Source organism: Corvus kubaryi, unplaced genomic scaffold (genome assembly GCF_017639235.1).
Source record: "Corvus kubaryi isolate FWS band 111438036 unplaced genomic scaffold, C.kubaryi_AGA036_p1.0 37398, whole genome shotgun sequence".
NCBI lineage: Eukaryota > Metazoa > Chordata > Aves > Passeriformes > Corvidae > Corvus > Corvus kubaryi.
In genome coordinates this window covers 37,796,291-37,812,578 of record NW_024581137.1, presented here as the reverse complement: position 1 = coordinate 37,812,578, position 16,288 = coordinate 37,796,291, and the positions used below count along the sequence as shown (strand labels likewise).

General features: G+C 39.0%; 1 long non-coding RNA gene across 1 annotated transcript; it reads left to right on the top strand.

Moving 5' to 3' along the window:
- The first annotated feature begins 1,079 nt into the window (after nucleotides 1–1,079).
- LOC121671708 lies at nucleotides 1,080–15,418 on the top strand. Its single transcript, XR_006018583.1, has 3 exons — nucleotides 1,080–2,039; nucleotides 13,098–13,312; nucleotides 14,854–15,418. It is a non-coding gene; the product is annotated as an uncharacterized LOC121671708 (long non-coding RNA).
- Nucleotides 15,419–16,288: the final 870 nt, after the last annotated feature.

The following is a 16,288-nucleotide window of genomic DNA, read 5'->3' as shown; positions in this document are numbered from 1 at the left end:
ATATTCTATGATTCTATGATTCTGTAAATGTCAAGGTGCATCTAAGGACCAAAATAAATATTCTCTGTGTTGGTGAGAAATAGGTCTTGGTAAAACCCCTGAGGGCAGTTGGCTCCCTTTTGTACAGCTGAGGCAGTGATAGCTGTGGGTGCTGAGTCAAAAGCCACTGGATGTATTATCCTGCAATGCAATTACAATTGAACTTTTTTCCCCTGTCAGTGAGAGGCAGAGAAAAGGAGGATCTCTAAGCAGCTGGAAATTTCCTTAATCCCATTTAGTGAAGCTCCCTGCTTTAGTCAAAAACAATCACATCCCAAGTGGGATTTTGTGATATAAAGTATCTCAGAGCTTGTTTGTGGATTTTTTTTCCCCCAATTCCTTCCAATAAAATAAAGCTGAAGCACAGAGGGAGGCAGGGCAGTGGCTGCACAGCCAGCTGGACAGGAGGTATGGCAGGAAGTCCAGTAAATGTTTCTAAAGTGAGTTAAGGTATGTTCCTGAAACACTAATCTCCCCCTTTCATTCAGAAATCCTCACAGGATAAGCTTTGCTGATTTGACAGAGGAAAAAGGAAAACTTTTTCTTCCTGTAAATACTTGAGCAGAAAGGAAATTTCACAGGGAAAAATGATTGTCATAAACATCATCATTTTATAAGGAGCTTAGTAATACAAAGTGTCTGGAGTTAAAGAATCTTTTAAAAACACCTTAGAGAAACTAGAGGTCCCAATCCTCAGCCTTCCCGCTCTCAAAGCTACGTTCCCCTTGTCACTGAGAGAAAAATGTGGGAATTATTACCTCCTTGCATCGCTGCAAAGAAAAACTAGCCCACGACATTCACATCTCTGGCCACACAGGTGCAAAACAGGCCTGTAAGTGGTCCCTGAATGCATATAAATCCTGTGAGCCCATGTTCTATCAGCACAGGCTATACATTTCATATCTTTCCAGCCACCTCTATTCTCACTGTTGGCAAGTGGATGGTATAAACCACCATCTCCATTTTCAACAGGAATTTATTTTTTAATGGTCTGGATAATAATAGCTATTGGTTTAAAAGTTAGAAATTCAGTTGAAAATAGCATAAGTGAGTGAAATTAACTTTAAACATTGTTTAAGTTTCTTTTCTTCACTCACTTTCACCTACTTTGGTCACTGAAAGCTTTGCATTGGGACTGAATTAACTAGAAATATATTTCTGATCCTGCCAAGATGTCCAGACTGGATAAGGATGAATCGTATCTTTTTCACCTTGTGTAATGACAGAATTTGCCACTGCCTGTAAGGTCTCTCTGGCAGGAATAGAAAGGTCAGCTGCAAAGCCTTCTTTTACTCTGAAATGTCATCAGTCAGAATGCTGGGGGAAAAAAGGAAGTGAGTTAGGTTCAAGTATTTCCTAAATGCCAAATTTCACTCCTCAGATAGGCCCCAGACTGGAAAGATTCATACATATTCATAGAAAACTATTAAAAGATTCCTCTAAAAGTCTTCACAAAGTGGGAGATCCCAGACCTTTTGATGATATTGAAGGAAATTCTTCTCATGCAATTGGGATCTGCTACAGCTTATATTTTTAGAGGTGATGGACACTGCTGTATTTGAATGTCACAGGTCTTAGAGGCTGAAAAAGACTGTAATTTCTCTCTTATATTATCAGTTACCTAGGGACTCCAAGAAAAAGTATTCCTATTTGCTGTAGTAGGTATTTTGCAGAGGACATTCTTAGTGCTGGAGTATTCTTAGCTCTGAAAGGAGATGTTTATTCCTTTGGGTTGATCTCATATTCTGCCCCAGCTAGATGTGCACTCATGTCTCTGAAACAGTGCTTCTCCCACAGTGGACAGGGCTGAGGACACTCAGAATGACTCTCCAGTTTTTGCTTCCAGAGACAAGAGTTGAATCTGGCTTCTACAAGCAACACAGTAATTCCATACAGCTAGAAGTGGAAGAAGCAAACTCATACCTTGTTTCATTGTATCCATGGAAATGGTGTCTGAGGAGTAGAGTCCATTCTGCTGCTGACTTGCTCCAAATAACATAGTAGATGATTCTCTGTTGAAACTAAAGATACATCAGATAAAGTTACATCAGATACATCAGAAAAAGATAAAGTTCAAAGGTCTGTTCAAGGTCTGGTTATAGTTTTGGTTTGGGTTCTTTTTAAAATAATTTGTATACTTGAAAGGTGAGGAGGCAATAAATTCACAGATGACACCAGGCTGGGAGAAACAGCAAAAGTAATGGAGAAAGGACCAAAACTCAGAATGATCTTGGCAAATTAAAAAAGTCTTCTGATAAGAAAAAGAGGAAGCACAGTGAAGACAAGGTCCTTAGGTAATCAGGTATAAGCAACTGAGCAAATGCAGGATGGAGCATGACTTGCTGGATAGCATTTTGCAGAGAAGAGAGCATGGAGAATCCCAAGCCAAACAGTAGTCAGGGACCTAAAATGTCATCTCCTGAGCTGTATAAACAAAAGCATTGTCTACAAAACACCGGAGTATTTATTTTCTTATTATGTTGGTGAGTCCTTGGGAGAAGGATTACACCTGATGCAGGGCAGCATCTCAGAATTGGTGGGTTCTGAATTTTAAAACACTGATACGCCTTCTTGGTTCTTCAGGGTGTGCACTGTTCTTCAGACTTCCCCAGCTCTTTTAGGGATGCTTTGGCTTTTACTTCTGTCTCAGCTACATCCAAGTCATGGCTCTTTGCTGCCAAAGGCTGCTCTGAAGAATGGGCAGGAAAGCAGCTGCAAGTTTTTATGTTTCAACCTCAAAACCCATGTCACCTATTTTAATAAAGAGGAAATATTCAAGCAGGCAATATTTCACATGTTTTTAACATGGCATGTGAGATTTGAGGCTTAAACATGGGAAATCCCACATTATAAGGGATGTTTGGCCACTCAAGTTATTTTTAAAAAGATGTGAATCATCTGGAAGGGGTCCAAAGGAGGGTGGTAAGAATGATTAGCTGTCTGCAAAGATTGACAGCCAAAAGAAGGGAAGAATGAGGAGGGAGACAGACACAAGCTTCTGACATGTAAAAAGTTGCTGCTGCAAGAGGAAGGAAGTAATCTGTTTGCCATGTTCATGTTGGATAGGATAAAAACCTAAAAGCTTTATATGCCACTGAGGGAGGTTTAGGTTAGATGTTAGAAAGTGTTTCTGAACAGGCAGAGCAGTGAAACATACGAATTGTATTCTCTGGGGAGTGACTTGGGACATAATGTCTGGATCACTGGGCTGAACTGCAGAGACTGAGTGTAGCCTAAGGCAGAAGAATGGCAAGAGCAACCTTGCAGTGTTCTTCCCAGTACTGGAAGTCTTCCCAGTACTGCTTGTAAGTCTATCAACAGCAGTAGAAAGAGGTAATCAGCCGAGTGCCAATTTTTTAAAGTATCATCTTGAAAAACTCATTTGCTCTTCAGGCAACAGGAAAGTTCCCACAGCATGCCTTGGAAAGCACGAAATTCACCTTTAGTACTAAATGTTGCTTTCTTGGAAACATTCTCAGTGAGGTAATAGTCAGCACAAAATAAATTACTGCATTTAAGTCAAAGACCCAATTTTGACTTTTCTTGTCTGCCTTTCTTTGCATTTAGGCATCATCTACAAAATCAGAGAGTGCAGTACTGTGCCCTATAACATAGCAAGGAACAGAGGGACCTTGGTATTTTTTATTGCAGTGTTGACAATGATATTTATCTTTAGGTAGTACCTTGTCCCTGAATCTTTTGCCATGCATTTATTCAAGAAAAAAAGAGATTTCACATTAAATGCGTGATAACTAACATTAACTCTACATCGAATACATATATATATGTGTATATATATATACAGAAAATATATTTTTATTCTCCTGCAATATTCATGACTTTCATATGCCTTAAACGACTATTTGCTCCATCTGGTTACTGAAGATACTTACATTTTCTTGAGTGTTTATGGGGTGAGAAATTCCATTTGCATGCAAAACCTCATGACTCCATATGGAGGTTCTAGACCCAATTTGCCAGAAGTTCATGATTCTAAGATTGATATAAGAATAATATACACTAATCAAGGAAGAACTGTCATGACTACGGTTAACTTATCATTTTAATTATAGGGTAAGAAACAGCTATACAAAATAACTTCTCTAATGACCAAGCCTTACAGTACAAGCTGTGCTATGATTTTTCTTTAAGATATTAATTTCATTCTAAGACTTGATGTTTTATCTGACATGGATAATGTTTCTGCACTGACACCTTCAGAGTGCAAAATTAATTATAACTGGGAAATCAGAGTTTATGAATTTCTTTGTATTTTATTGTATTCCCTTTTAAATATTTGAAGTACCATGAAAATTATTTAAATTTCTCACTCCTTCACTACTTTTTTTTTCCTTCGAAACAATACATATTTTTCCAAGACCTAATAACAGAGAAAATGTTCATAAAACATTCTTTTTATGGTCTTCCATTTTCTGTATTCAGTCACGTAAAGGTGATATCATTACCTTGCGGGGACTGTGTTTTTTGTTTGCAGTGGCACCCCAGAGACAATATACGGATGTATTTACATAACCATTGCCCTTAGAAATGTCACAGTATCAGGTATAACTTACTGAGCAATAAATTCTTACCAGCTTTCAAATCCAAAATGGGCAGCACGGGAATTACTCTTCATATTACATCTTTAAACATGCTTTTCTTTCTAGGTGATAGAAAAATTACAGTGAAGTAGGGAGGGAGGAAAGCAGAAAAATAATCTGACTCATGTTAGGTAAATCTGAAAAGGTAATTTCTTGTTTCTGGCCTGCTAGCCTTGAGGCACATTTTTCTTTGTTTCTCTGCCCAGCTTGTACTACTTCTTTTGATATGAGGTAGACTCATCCACCTTCACAATGCAGTTCTGGTTTTGGGTGAAGATAGGACCAAAACCAAAACTGAATAGGAACCAATACTGTTGGAAGATGCTTTCAGCCAAGTTGTCTGGACTTCTCCCTCAGTTCTCTCTTCTGACACCAGATTCTTCTGGCACCAGATGGTTGAGGAAAAGGAACTGTTTGGATCAGCTTTCTCACCCTCTTCTCAAGTACTAGTTCAACTTTGAATTAATGTCTGGTTTTACCTTCATAACAGACTCTATGCACAGCCCAAATGAAATGGCTCCTTTAGCTCTGATTGTTCATGAACATAATCTGTTAGTCAGCTTAGGAAGTATGACCTAGGAACTGAGAAAGTATTGTTTTTGATGGCAGAAGCGAGCTGTAAATTAAAGGTGTTAGTGTGGCCCTGTCACTGCCCAGTTCTGGAGTCATTGCATTTAATATGGTAAACAAAAGCCTATAAATATTCAAATATACTCTACTGTTAAACTATGCTTTCTACATCCTAATCATCCATCATATGTTAATACTTACAACTACAAGCTGTTAATTCCCATCGCAGCAACAGGCAAATCTGCAGCCTGGCCAGTGGGTGGCAAACGTGTTTAACTGGAAATCTGATCTGCCCCTGCTATGGGGTCCCTAGCCTACAATATTTCATGACTGCTTTCAGCATGTCACTCCCATCAGAGGTCCTGCTATAAAGCTTCAGCACTTGTACTGCTCAGAAAGGCAGCTCTAATTCACTCATTTGTGGTCCTGCTCCAAGACTTTACTACTTCTCTCTCACTAGAGACCCCAAGACCAATACAGTCCTTCCCCATGACAAGCACACTGGCTCCAGGTGCGTAATACTGTACATATCCCTAGAAAGAAGCTCTAAAATACCCACAGCAGTGCAAACAGATCAAGACTCAGAGGTGTGCCAGAATCCTGTCCATGAACAGGTGAAGGATGTCCCCAGTGCCCGTCCTCTCCATCCTATCTGCCTGGGAAAAGGAGACTGAAACCAGCTCCTTCTCTCCCTCTTCACCTCCAGAGTTGCTGCGTGACAAAGTCAATGTGGGAGGGAAAGCGGCAAATAACCATGTTGAAAGAATTTCTGGAGTTTGGCAATTTCATTAGGCATCTTCGCACTCTTATTTCTCCTTCCTTCTATCATTTTAATTAATATATGAAAACAGCAAAAGGTAAAGGACTCTCTTCCCACTGAATTAAAATACAGGATGAGGAAAAGGAAGATTAGAAGTTTGCTGAAACTCTAGGCGAAAAAAAGAAGAAGAAAAAAAAGAAAATACAACTTCTCCTAGTTTATAAGACACGTATATTTAGTATTTATCATTTCTTAATGTTCTAATGTTCTGATATATTAAAAACTCGGTCATGTCCAAGACCGTTACTCTGCTCTATAATAAAAATGTTTTAACAGCTGGGTGCTGTCCTTGGCCAACTGCATCAGGTGACAGTGCACCACCACCATCTACTGATCAATTGGCTGTATTACCAAGAGAGAAAGGCCCCCACTTGGACCGATTTCGATTTGCAGATTTTAATTCACAAGTTAAAATTCTTTTACTGAACCAGAGTTTGTCACATGTACATGCCTGACAAGGAGAGCAAAGACAGCTAAATTTAGAAGTCTAGAAAGATCATGAAACTCAAAAATTGCAGGGAGCAACTATTTAGGAGCTTGGGGTAATGCTGATCTGCTGCTGGAAAAACTGCAGATAAAAATTATTTGAACAGCATTTTGCTCTGACTTAGAAAACATGAAAAACTGATGACTGTATGGTAGGCAACACTGATTAATGTTGCACTGGAAGGATGAAATACTGCTTTTCCTGCCTGCACTTTTACTCATGTAAATGAAAATCATCAGCAATACTGTGTAAATTACCTTTGACAATTCTCCCAATTGACAATTCAGCTGCCTATGCCCATTTAAAGAGCTCAGTAATGTGATGCATTGCATTGCATAGGACACACACTCGGTTCTTCAGGCTAAACTTAGAGCACATTTGTTCAGAGGAGCTAAGCTGTTGCTTCTCAGTATGTCCTCTTGAATTAAACTATATAAAATAAAAATGATTGCATTTTTGTATTTATGAAAGTAAGAAATTGAATTAAAATTTCTTAGCTTTAAAGGGATTCTTTTGGTTCATAGCCTTTATAATATAAGTTGTTCTTTTCCTAACCTTTCAAGGTCTCAATGTACTTAGACCAGCTACTCACTTTTTTTAAGAGGCTGCATAGCATCTTTTTCTGCCCCTTCAGCAAAAGAATTGTTTTTTACTGGAAATCTTACAGATATTGAAAGCGTGATCTCTCAGCCTTTCTTATGCTATTGAATCCTTTTGTTCTGATACTTCCGTAAACCAAGCTGATGTGAATGAGGATTAGCCTGGTAGAGTTCAAGTTGTCTAGAAGTAGGAGACTATTAACAACAATCCTGTGGGATAGCTTGTACAGTATCTAAATTCTGCAAAGGGATATATCAAAAATACCCAGTCAGAGCCCAGATTTTCACATCTATTCCGTCTTGGTGTAAATGTCAGTGCATTGTGTATGAAGACACAGACTGGTGCTTGGAGCCATCCTTTCCACTGCCTTTTGTTAAAGTGTTCCATATGGCTACCTCTTCAATCCACTTATCTTCTTTTGTCTGTGTTGGTGGAGTTGTGCTGACTTACAGCAATAGATAATAAGTCATTATGTTCTGTGCTAGTGTTACCTCTGTGTTTCACTTCACTCTGTCTATGCTCTAACTTAGATGATCAGTGTTTGAGGACAGTCACCTTTGATATATTGTTGAGAATGCCATGCACACCTCTGCACAATAAATAGTGTGATAAAAACAACCAAGAAATCAGACACAAGGTAATGATCTAGTGGGCTGTCTCGTCTTTGACTGCAATCAAGGGAATTTACAGGTGTTCAGCTGGCCACAGGAGGGCTCTCATATTGTTCCCTAAATTCAGTGAGGAATACAGTGTGAACAAAGACCACATAATTCAGATAAGACAAATTCTCTCTCTTCCCAGATTATCCTCAGAGTTTATGAAAAAAAAGTTTTTTATAGTTCTTAAACAAAGCCTTTCCATCAAGGTTAAGACCAGCTGGGACCATTACATCATATTACAGAATATGAAACCATTGTTCCCAACATTTTCATGCTTGGAACTCTCTGCAACTGCCTTGTCCACTTTCCCAGTCCCTAGACTTCATCTTTGTCTGGTCCTTTCCATTTCTGTTTTCCTCCTTGGGCATTCCCTCATTTAATGTCTCTTAATGGCAATAGCAGGGAGGTCATGCTAATTATCCCAGCAGGGCTTACTAGCCTGGACTCCAGTCACTGCCATGCTTAGCCTCTAATGTCATTAGTCTGAAGCACACCTTAGTGACTGGAAAGTAAGAGCATGAGCTGTAAGATTGTACCAATGTGCTTTTGTTTTATCAAGAAGTTTTTGCTGAATATGTAATATTTGTGTGTCTTTATACAGTATAGTAATTTTAAAAGAATTATACTAACTCCAGAGATTTTAAACTAAACAAAGAATAAAAGTCTTTTACTCAGTTAATACTTTCCTTGTATGTTTATATATATACATTTGCCTACCATGCACAGATACAGTTTTATGCCTGCATATATGTATTTATGTGTCTTGATATTTATCTACATATAATTTTACAGTATGCACAGAAAGATTGAAAAAGGACAATTTTTCATGGTGGCATTGCAAATACATAAATAAATGCTTTTCATGGAAAAGAAATCCAAGAAAAGCATGCTTAAATTTTACAACTTCCATGTTGGTCCTAGTGGATTTCCATTTTCAACAGTTTATGTGTATCCACATGCATATGAATGCATACATGGTTAAGCCTAATATTTGAAGAGTTTCAGTTTCCTACAGTGAACATTTCATTAGTGTTTATGTAGGCTATTACCAGCTTGAGTCCTTCATTTTAATAGGAATTATGTGTCTAAGCATTCCCATGAACACTGTGCCTGATAGAGGTACTGAAGTCCTTCAATGCAAAGCCAGCACATCTCAAAAGCAGGCTGGCATGCGCTAGGCCAGTCTGAAGCAGAGGCAGACAAATTCAGTGCACATTCGGACAGATTGACTTCTGGGACTAGTCTGAGTCACTCTCATGTTGAAATAATGTCCCTAAAACCAGGCCAAATGCAGGGCTTACTGAGCACCTCTCTCTGCAAGTATGTGATCCATTTAGAGGCTTGACTATTTTTCTCGGGTCAAACCCACTCCTTTGTGTCTTCATTTTTTCAAGCTACATAAAATCACAGCACCATAAGATACATGTAATGAGCTCACGTTTCCTTTTCTGGGTTTCCCCAGAAAAGCTATGTTCATTGTGCTCTGGAGAACACATTGCAATGAATGTCTTTATTTGCATAATGTTTTCAGTTGAAAGCAGAAACTGCAAGCATCTCAGTTTTTGTGTCACAGTACTTCTGTACTCTATTTGATGGCCATACCACCTTTCTCAATAAGTGATCTCAATATATTTTTCCAGTCTGTCTCCCATATTATTTTGCAGTGTACAAGAGTTGTAAGAGAAACAGAGTAGTCTTTGTGTCCTTGAGCCTTGCATTACAGGGATAGCCTGGCTTTTACGTATGGACATTATTCCACAATTCCACACTCAGCAGACCCATAAGTTTCTTCCATCCTGGGGAAAAAACCCACCACATTTTCAGATTTCCTATTAGTCTCTACCCTGTCTACCCAACATATGGCCACAAACTCTCTTGCCTTAGCTTTGTCTATGTTGGATGCAGAAGCTGATAATAACAGCTTCTTTTTTTGTTTGGTTTTGTTTGGTTTTTTTGGTTTTTTGTTTGTTTGTTCTTTGTTTTGGTATTTGGTTTTGGTTTTTGGTTTTTGGTTTTTTAATTTATAGAAGGCATACTTTCAGCTGGAGGGCTGTTCCTGGGCATCTTGAGGTGTAGGAGTGCTCAGTGAGGGGCTGTGAATATTCCTCAGGAAGCAGCACATGGTTTGGTGTAAGATTAAACTGGGTAATCTGTAATCAGAGCAGGCATATGGTGTGTCAGCATGGTGGGAAACACCAACAGATCAGGCCAAGCCTGTGAGCCAAGCTAAGTGGAAGGGCCTGGGAAAGCCACAAGTTTGCTGCCTTACCTAGAAGCAGCTGATCCCTGCTTCAGTGAACAGCAGAAGCTTGTTGCCTGCAGGAATTTGCTCCAATAGACAACTACCCTCTTTGCTTTTCCTAGAGCCAGGCTTGCTCACATGAGTGTTCAAAGGGTTCAGAATGGCAGAGACAAAAGCATTTCACAACACTTCAGCCCATATCTCCTGAGGCTTGTGCGTCTTGAGGAAGGCTCAATTTTTCCCTAAGTAGTCATGAGACGAGTCCCTCACAGCCAGTTCCATTTCTGAAGAATTACAATGCCTGGTCTTATTCACTCATGAGATAAAAATACAGTCCTGCCCATCATTTCAGTATTTCACATTTCACTGTGTTTACCTTGCACACTACTTAAGCTCTGTCTTTTCCAGATGATGATTAATTCAGGCAAAACCATCTACAGATGTTCCTTCTCTCATTCCTGCTCCCCTGCCTTGAAAATCTGTATCTATTTCAGATATACAGTCCTCCAAAAAGTTGGGAAGAGCTGATTCTCAGATAGCAACTGAGACAATAACCACTCTCCTATCTTTTTTATGCCATTTAATAAAAATTTCAACAAATGTTCAACTTTAATACATTTGTAATCAACAGCACAGATGTCAGGTTTCATTAGCAGTCAGGGATGGGTTCTCTCAGTATGTCTTCAGTCAGTATGATCTACTGTATATCAAGAAAAATACAAACTTACTGTGAAAAGTATCACAGTTAAAATGAACAGACTATTCAGCCATGGAATGGAATGGAATGGAATAGAATAGAATAGAATAGAATAGAATAGAATATCCTAAGTTGGAAGGGACCCACAAGGATCATCAAATCCAACTCCTGTTGCTGCACAGGACCAAGAATCACACCATGTGCCTACACCATGTTTTGGACAAACATGGGGGAAAAATGAAAAGGAGAGAACAGGGCAGACAGAGTTCTGTGCATTTCTAATAGGTATACAGGGAAATACAAGGGAAGATATGCAAACCCTGACCTGGAGAAGTTCTGGTACAAGTGTATAAATATTTTCCAGTATGGTGAATAACTTCTTGACTGAATCTAGATTACATAAAATGTCCTGTCTCAGTGCACTCAGAAAAGCCACGGGTCACAAAAAAAAAAAAAAAAAAAAAAAAAGGAGCATTTAAATTGTCTTTCAGACTGCAGATGAACCTCCTTTATTTTTAATTGAATCAGTTGTATTTTAAATGCATAGTGAAAGCTCTGCTACCTCCTTTTCACTAAAGCAGGGACTAAGTTATTTTTCTCCTGAACTCTGGCATAGAGAACACAGTCCTCTCTTCTTCCCCCAGCTGACAAAAACATTTGTACTGTGTATCAGTCCTTTGGTCACCTTCCTCCAACAGGTTTCTGACATTGCCTTTCTTCCCTGCCAGATGCTCCTTTGACACTTTGCTTAATGTAGAAACTAATTTCTGTTGCTTCCCCCCTCTGTGCTATGCACAGAGAACAAGTGCATTCCAGGTCTTCAGGGGCAACCTGAAAACAGCAGGACTGTGATTATCTTTACTTTCAGGCATAAAGATTTCAGGGAATGATAAAAATCTTAAGGATATTGGGTTTGGCTTTTGGTTATTTCCAAAGTAATGGGAGATGGCAGGATAAGGAAAAAAGCACGAGTACACCAAGATGCCTCCTGAGACACTGAACTCTGGGACCCGTAAGACTCAGAATAATAGCAAGTAAACCATCAGAACCATTTATAAGCACAAACATGTGAAAAACCAAACAGTTTCCACATACTAATATTGTAGAATTTAATATTTATGTGTCACGTGAAACAGCTTGGTAGGAAACTCTGAGTTTGAGTTTAGTGACAGAAGGAAAACAAAAACCATCACAAAATGCATCACGTAAATTGTTGTGGGAGGGACAGTGTTTAGCACTCACTAATTCAAAGCTGGGCCCTTGGGGGCTAAGAAACTACTTGTATTTGGTGGCACAGCTGTAGCTGTCGAAGGGATTACTAAGGCGTGATGGGATGTGTGTGGCAGGCAGATGCAGCAGAACAGTCATCTGAGAAAAATTATATCAATAAGTGCCACAATGTTTTGGGGTTTTTAACTAGGCAGTTAAAATACTCCCAAAATTATTTCCAGTAAGAACTTGTGACATAATATGGTGGAATGAGTACCTGAAATATTTTAAAAGTCAAGCTTAGAGCCTGGAAAATTACACTTCACAGAGCTTCCAGGATTACAATACAATTCTCTATCTTTGCAAATTACCAATAACTGTGAGCTATTTTAAAGCTGCTGCATAATGGCATTTGCAAAAAAAATCCCTGAGCTTTAGAAATGGCAAGTCTCCACCTCTTAAGAAGAAACAATGATTCATACTGATGCAGCATTGTCTGTTTGACTCAGCAGGTGTATTGATGCCAACCAAAGATAAGGGATGGGTTCTGATCAGTAAAAAAATCCCCATTCCTCAATTTAGATTAAAGAAGGAAAGAGGTTGAAGTAGGAAGGTGGGAGTACCTGTAGTAATAGAGATTAGGTAAAACTGCTTGAACAAGACTATGGCAGTAGGTATGGCAAAGTTTAGAACTATAAACTGGTATAAATGCATGAGATAAAACAAATGGAAAAAAAGACAAGGAAAAAAAAAGCAAGTGCTGTTTAGAAGTTTGGGTGAGAAGGAACAGTAATCAGGTTTTAAATGGTAGAGAAAATGACAAGGTTTTTGAGTAGAATGTTTTAATTTCCAATTGTAAAACTGTTACCCTTGAAACGAAAGTTTGAAGTAAATAAAATTTGGAGCAGAAAGATAAATTAGATTTTGGTAAATATAGGCAGTAGCCAAAACCTTGAGAATAAATGAAGTGTCCTGGATGTCAGGAGATGTGAGAGCAGAGGCGAAAGGCAGAGGAGAGGAAGGGGAGCCACAGAAAGACATAATGGACTTTAGAACTTCAGAGAAAATCTGTTTTAAAAATCTTAGTAAGATTATGGCTTCTGAGAACAATGTTTGCCAGTTTTGTATTGATTTATAAAGTGGTTTCTTTTTTTTGTTTTTCTTCCCCCAAAGACTAAAATCTGTACAGGACTTGTAATGACACCTCAAGGCCATTAAGAAAGACTCTCTTGCATTTTACTTTTGCTGACTCAAATGAACTGTCATCAGGAGGCACAAGGAATCACAAACACTCGCAAACTCCACGAACAGAGCTGTGCCTGGATGGGTGTTTGCGTCCACAAGAGCTGTACTGCTGCGGTGGCCTCCGGGAGAGAACTGGTGTGGTGGTGAGGAACTCAGATCTAAACTGCTTTGAGTGTATTTCATCGAAGAGATTAAACAGAGAGGGAAGGCTCTTAGATTTAGTTATCAAGAGCTTTAGGAAGACAGTGGTTTTAGTAAGGCATTACACCGAAATATACTTTAGAAAGCTTCTATTTTACTGGTATACTTTTGTCATCATTTGCTGTAGCATGAAGTTTGGTTTGTTTTAATTTGACATATTTTTTGTTGTATCATAAGAGCTTTGTGGCAGCTGAGACAATCGTGTAAGTAATATCCAGCAGAGTTTAAATCAAACCTTGTTCATAAAAAGTTTTAAGTTCACCTAGCTGATATCCAAATGACAGTCATCCCTTCAGCTGAATGGAGCCATAAATAACAGAAAAGGGGAAACAAGGACTTTTAATGCTGAATAACAACTTCCTCGTAATTATAGTCTGTGTTATCCTTATAATAATCCTTAGTATTTATGTTTTCTTTTTTTATTCAGAATATTGTTATGTTGGTGTTCTTACTAAATCCTTAACTCTCAAGAGTCCGGGACTCATATGGGACTCTCAGATATTTTTGTTTCTTTTAAATTCACCTTTCAGAAATGCAGGAAAATCTGGAAAACAGAACTACCTTAGAGGTTAAAAAACTCCCTTGCCAGTCACAAAATGTTCTGATATCTCCCATAGCTCCCAAAAGCCCCAGAGACCCCACACAACCCCTCCTTCATCCTTCCTTCCCCTGTCCCCAAACCCACTGACTCCTTCGTCATCCTTTCATTCCTGCTTCAGATGTCCCAGCCCCTTCTCCGCTGCTGAGCCCGGCCTCCTAAAACCTTCATTTTGACTTCAAGACTCCCTACCAGCTTTTCCTCTGCAACCTTTATGCAATGCTTACAGATATTTTTTTTTTAATCTCAGCCTAGTCCTATTCTGGAAGCTCCAATAAGATAAATAAAATTTTATTTAATATAGAAATAGGGCAATAAAAGCTACTTTTGGCTCTAATATTTATTGAAGTCTCAAGCTGGTCCACATGCAGTTGTCTACTAAGGGATTTAGTGTGAAGTCAGGTATGGGGATGTATTTCACACATTACTGTTTCACACTGACTTCCCTATGTAAACAAGTATTTAGGTCTTGCTGAGCCAAACATTTCTTTACCTTACAAGCACATATAGGCACTAGTTGACTTTCATATTAATAGCACAGCATGTGTATGACAATATTGAAATGATCGGAGATCTTCAGGGTGAAACATATTCATGCCAAAGACAGCATTATGTTTTGGTATCCACACTCAGCATGGCTACAACTACAACAACAGTAGTACTCAATGACTGCTAGATTTCTCGTAAGGATATGCAATAGTTGTTGTCCTGGTCATAAAACTTTGCTTTTCTCTTTGAAAGATCCACGACTAAATAGCTTCTATAATTTTCATGTAAAATGTTTAATACCATATAATCTGTAGCTGGCTCAGCTTACCAGGAGCACTGCAAAATAATCTTCAGGGCTTTATATGTGACGTTCACTCTATTTTTTTTTTTTTCTAGGTTTAGGTTTGTGTGATCTTCCATGTGTAAAGTAACTTGTGCACTGGTAAACAAGTATTCTTCCAGAAATTATAAAAGTACTTCAAAGCAAATGCACACACTGCTACTGCCAACCAGAAAGGCTAGATAACAGCCTGCTAGAGCTACGTCTTTATTATAAATATTTGCACCTTCTGGTTCACTGAATTCACTTGCTATATATGAAATATTTAACTGTTAATCCTCCATTATAGAGTTGTCATTGGCTATCTGAGCATTGCTTTCATAACTTGTATTTGTCTATGTGGAAATAATACCACAAGAAATATGGTAGTAGACATTGTGAGAAAGAACAGAAAAGAACTAATTAGCCCATCTTTTTGCTTAAGCATATTCAGCATACCTTTCAAGGGTGTCTGAATATTGTAGAATTAAAAGTTGGAAATTTTCACTATAAGCCTACCTGCAAACTAGTCCATGTAGTCTTCAAGGCACTCATTGAATGTGTCTGTCTACTAATGACTGGTACAGAGAGCCTCATTAATAGGTACTCATGTTGTAAGTATATTAGTATTCATTATTTGAATAGTCAGCTATTTGAAAATGTGTTTGTACAATTTAAAATATAATTTACATTGTTTGTACAATGTAAAAATGTACTGTGCATAGCATCAGCATGGACTGGACAAATAGGAAATGCTGAAAGGAAAAATTTCCCACCTTGGGTTAGGAATAGGCCCAGCCATCTAGCTCCCACTGCACCTCCAGTGCTAGGGCTCAAGGATTCTTTCTGAATAAAAATCACAGAATGGTGAGGTTGGAAGGAGCTTCTGGAAGTCTTCTGGTCCAACCTGCCTGCTTAGGCAGGGCCTCATAGAGCCAGTTACCCAGGATTGTGTCCAGAAGGCTTTTGAATATATCCATGGATGGAGACTCCACAACCTCTCTGGGCAGCCTGGGTCAGTGCTCAGTCACTCTCAAAATAAAAGTGTTTCCTGATGATCAGAGAGAACCTGCTCTATTTCTGTTTGTGCCCATTCCCTCTGGCCCTGTCACTAGGCACAACTGACAAAAGCCTGGCTCCGTCCTCTTTGCACCCTCCCTTTAGGTATTTATATACATTGATCAGATTCCCTCTGAGCCTTTTCTTCTCCAGGCTGGCCACTTCCAGCTCTCTCAGCCTTTCCTCAAAGGGGAGATGCTCCAGTCCGTTTATCATCTTCATTACCCTTTGGTGGACGGTCCCCAGTGTGTCCGTGTCTCTCCTGTACCAAGGAGCGCAGAACTGGACACAGCAATCCAGGTGTGGCCTCACCAGTGCTGAGTAGACGAGAGGGATCACCTCTCTTGATCTGCTAGCAATGCTTTGAATAATGAAGCCTGGGGTACCATTCACCTTCTTTGCTCCAAGAGCATTCTGCTGGCTCATGTATGACCTAAATTGCAACTGAGCTCT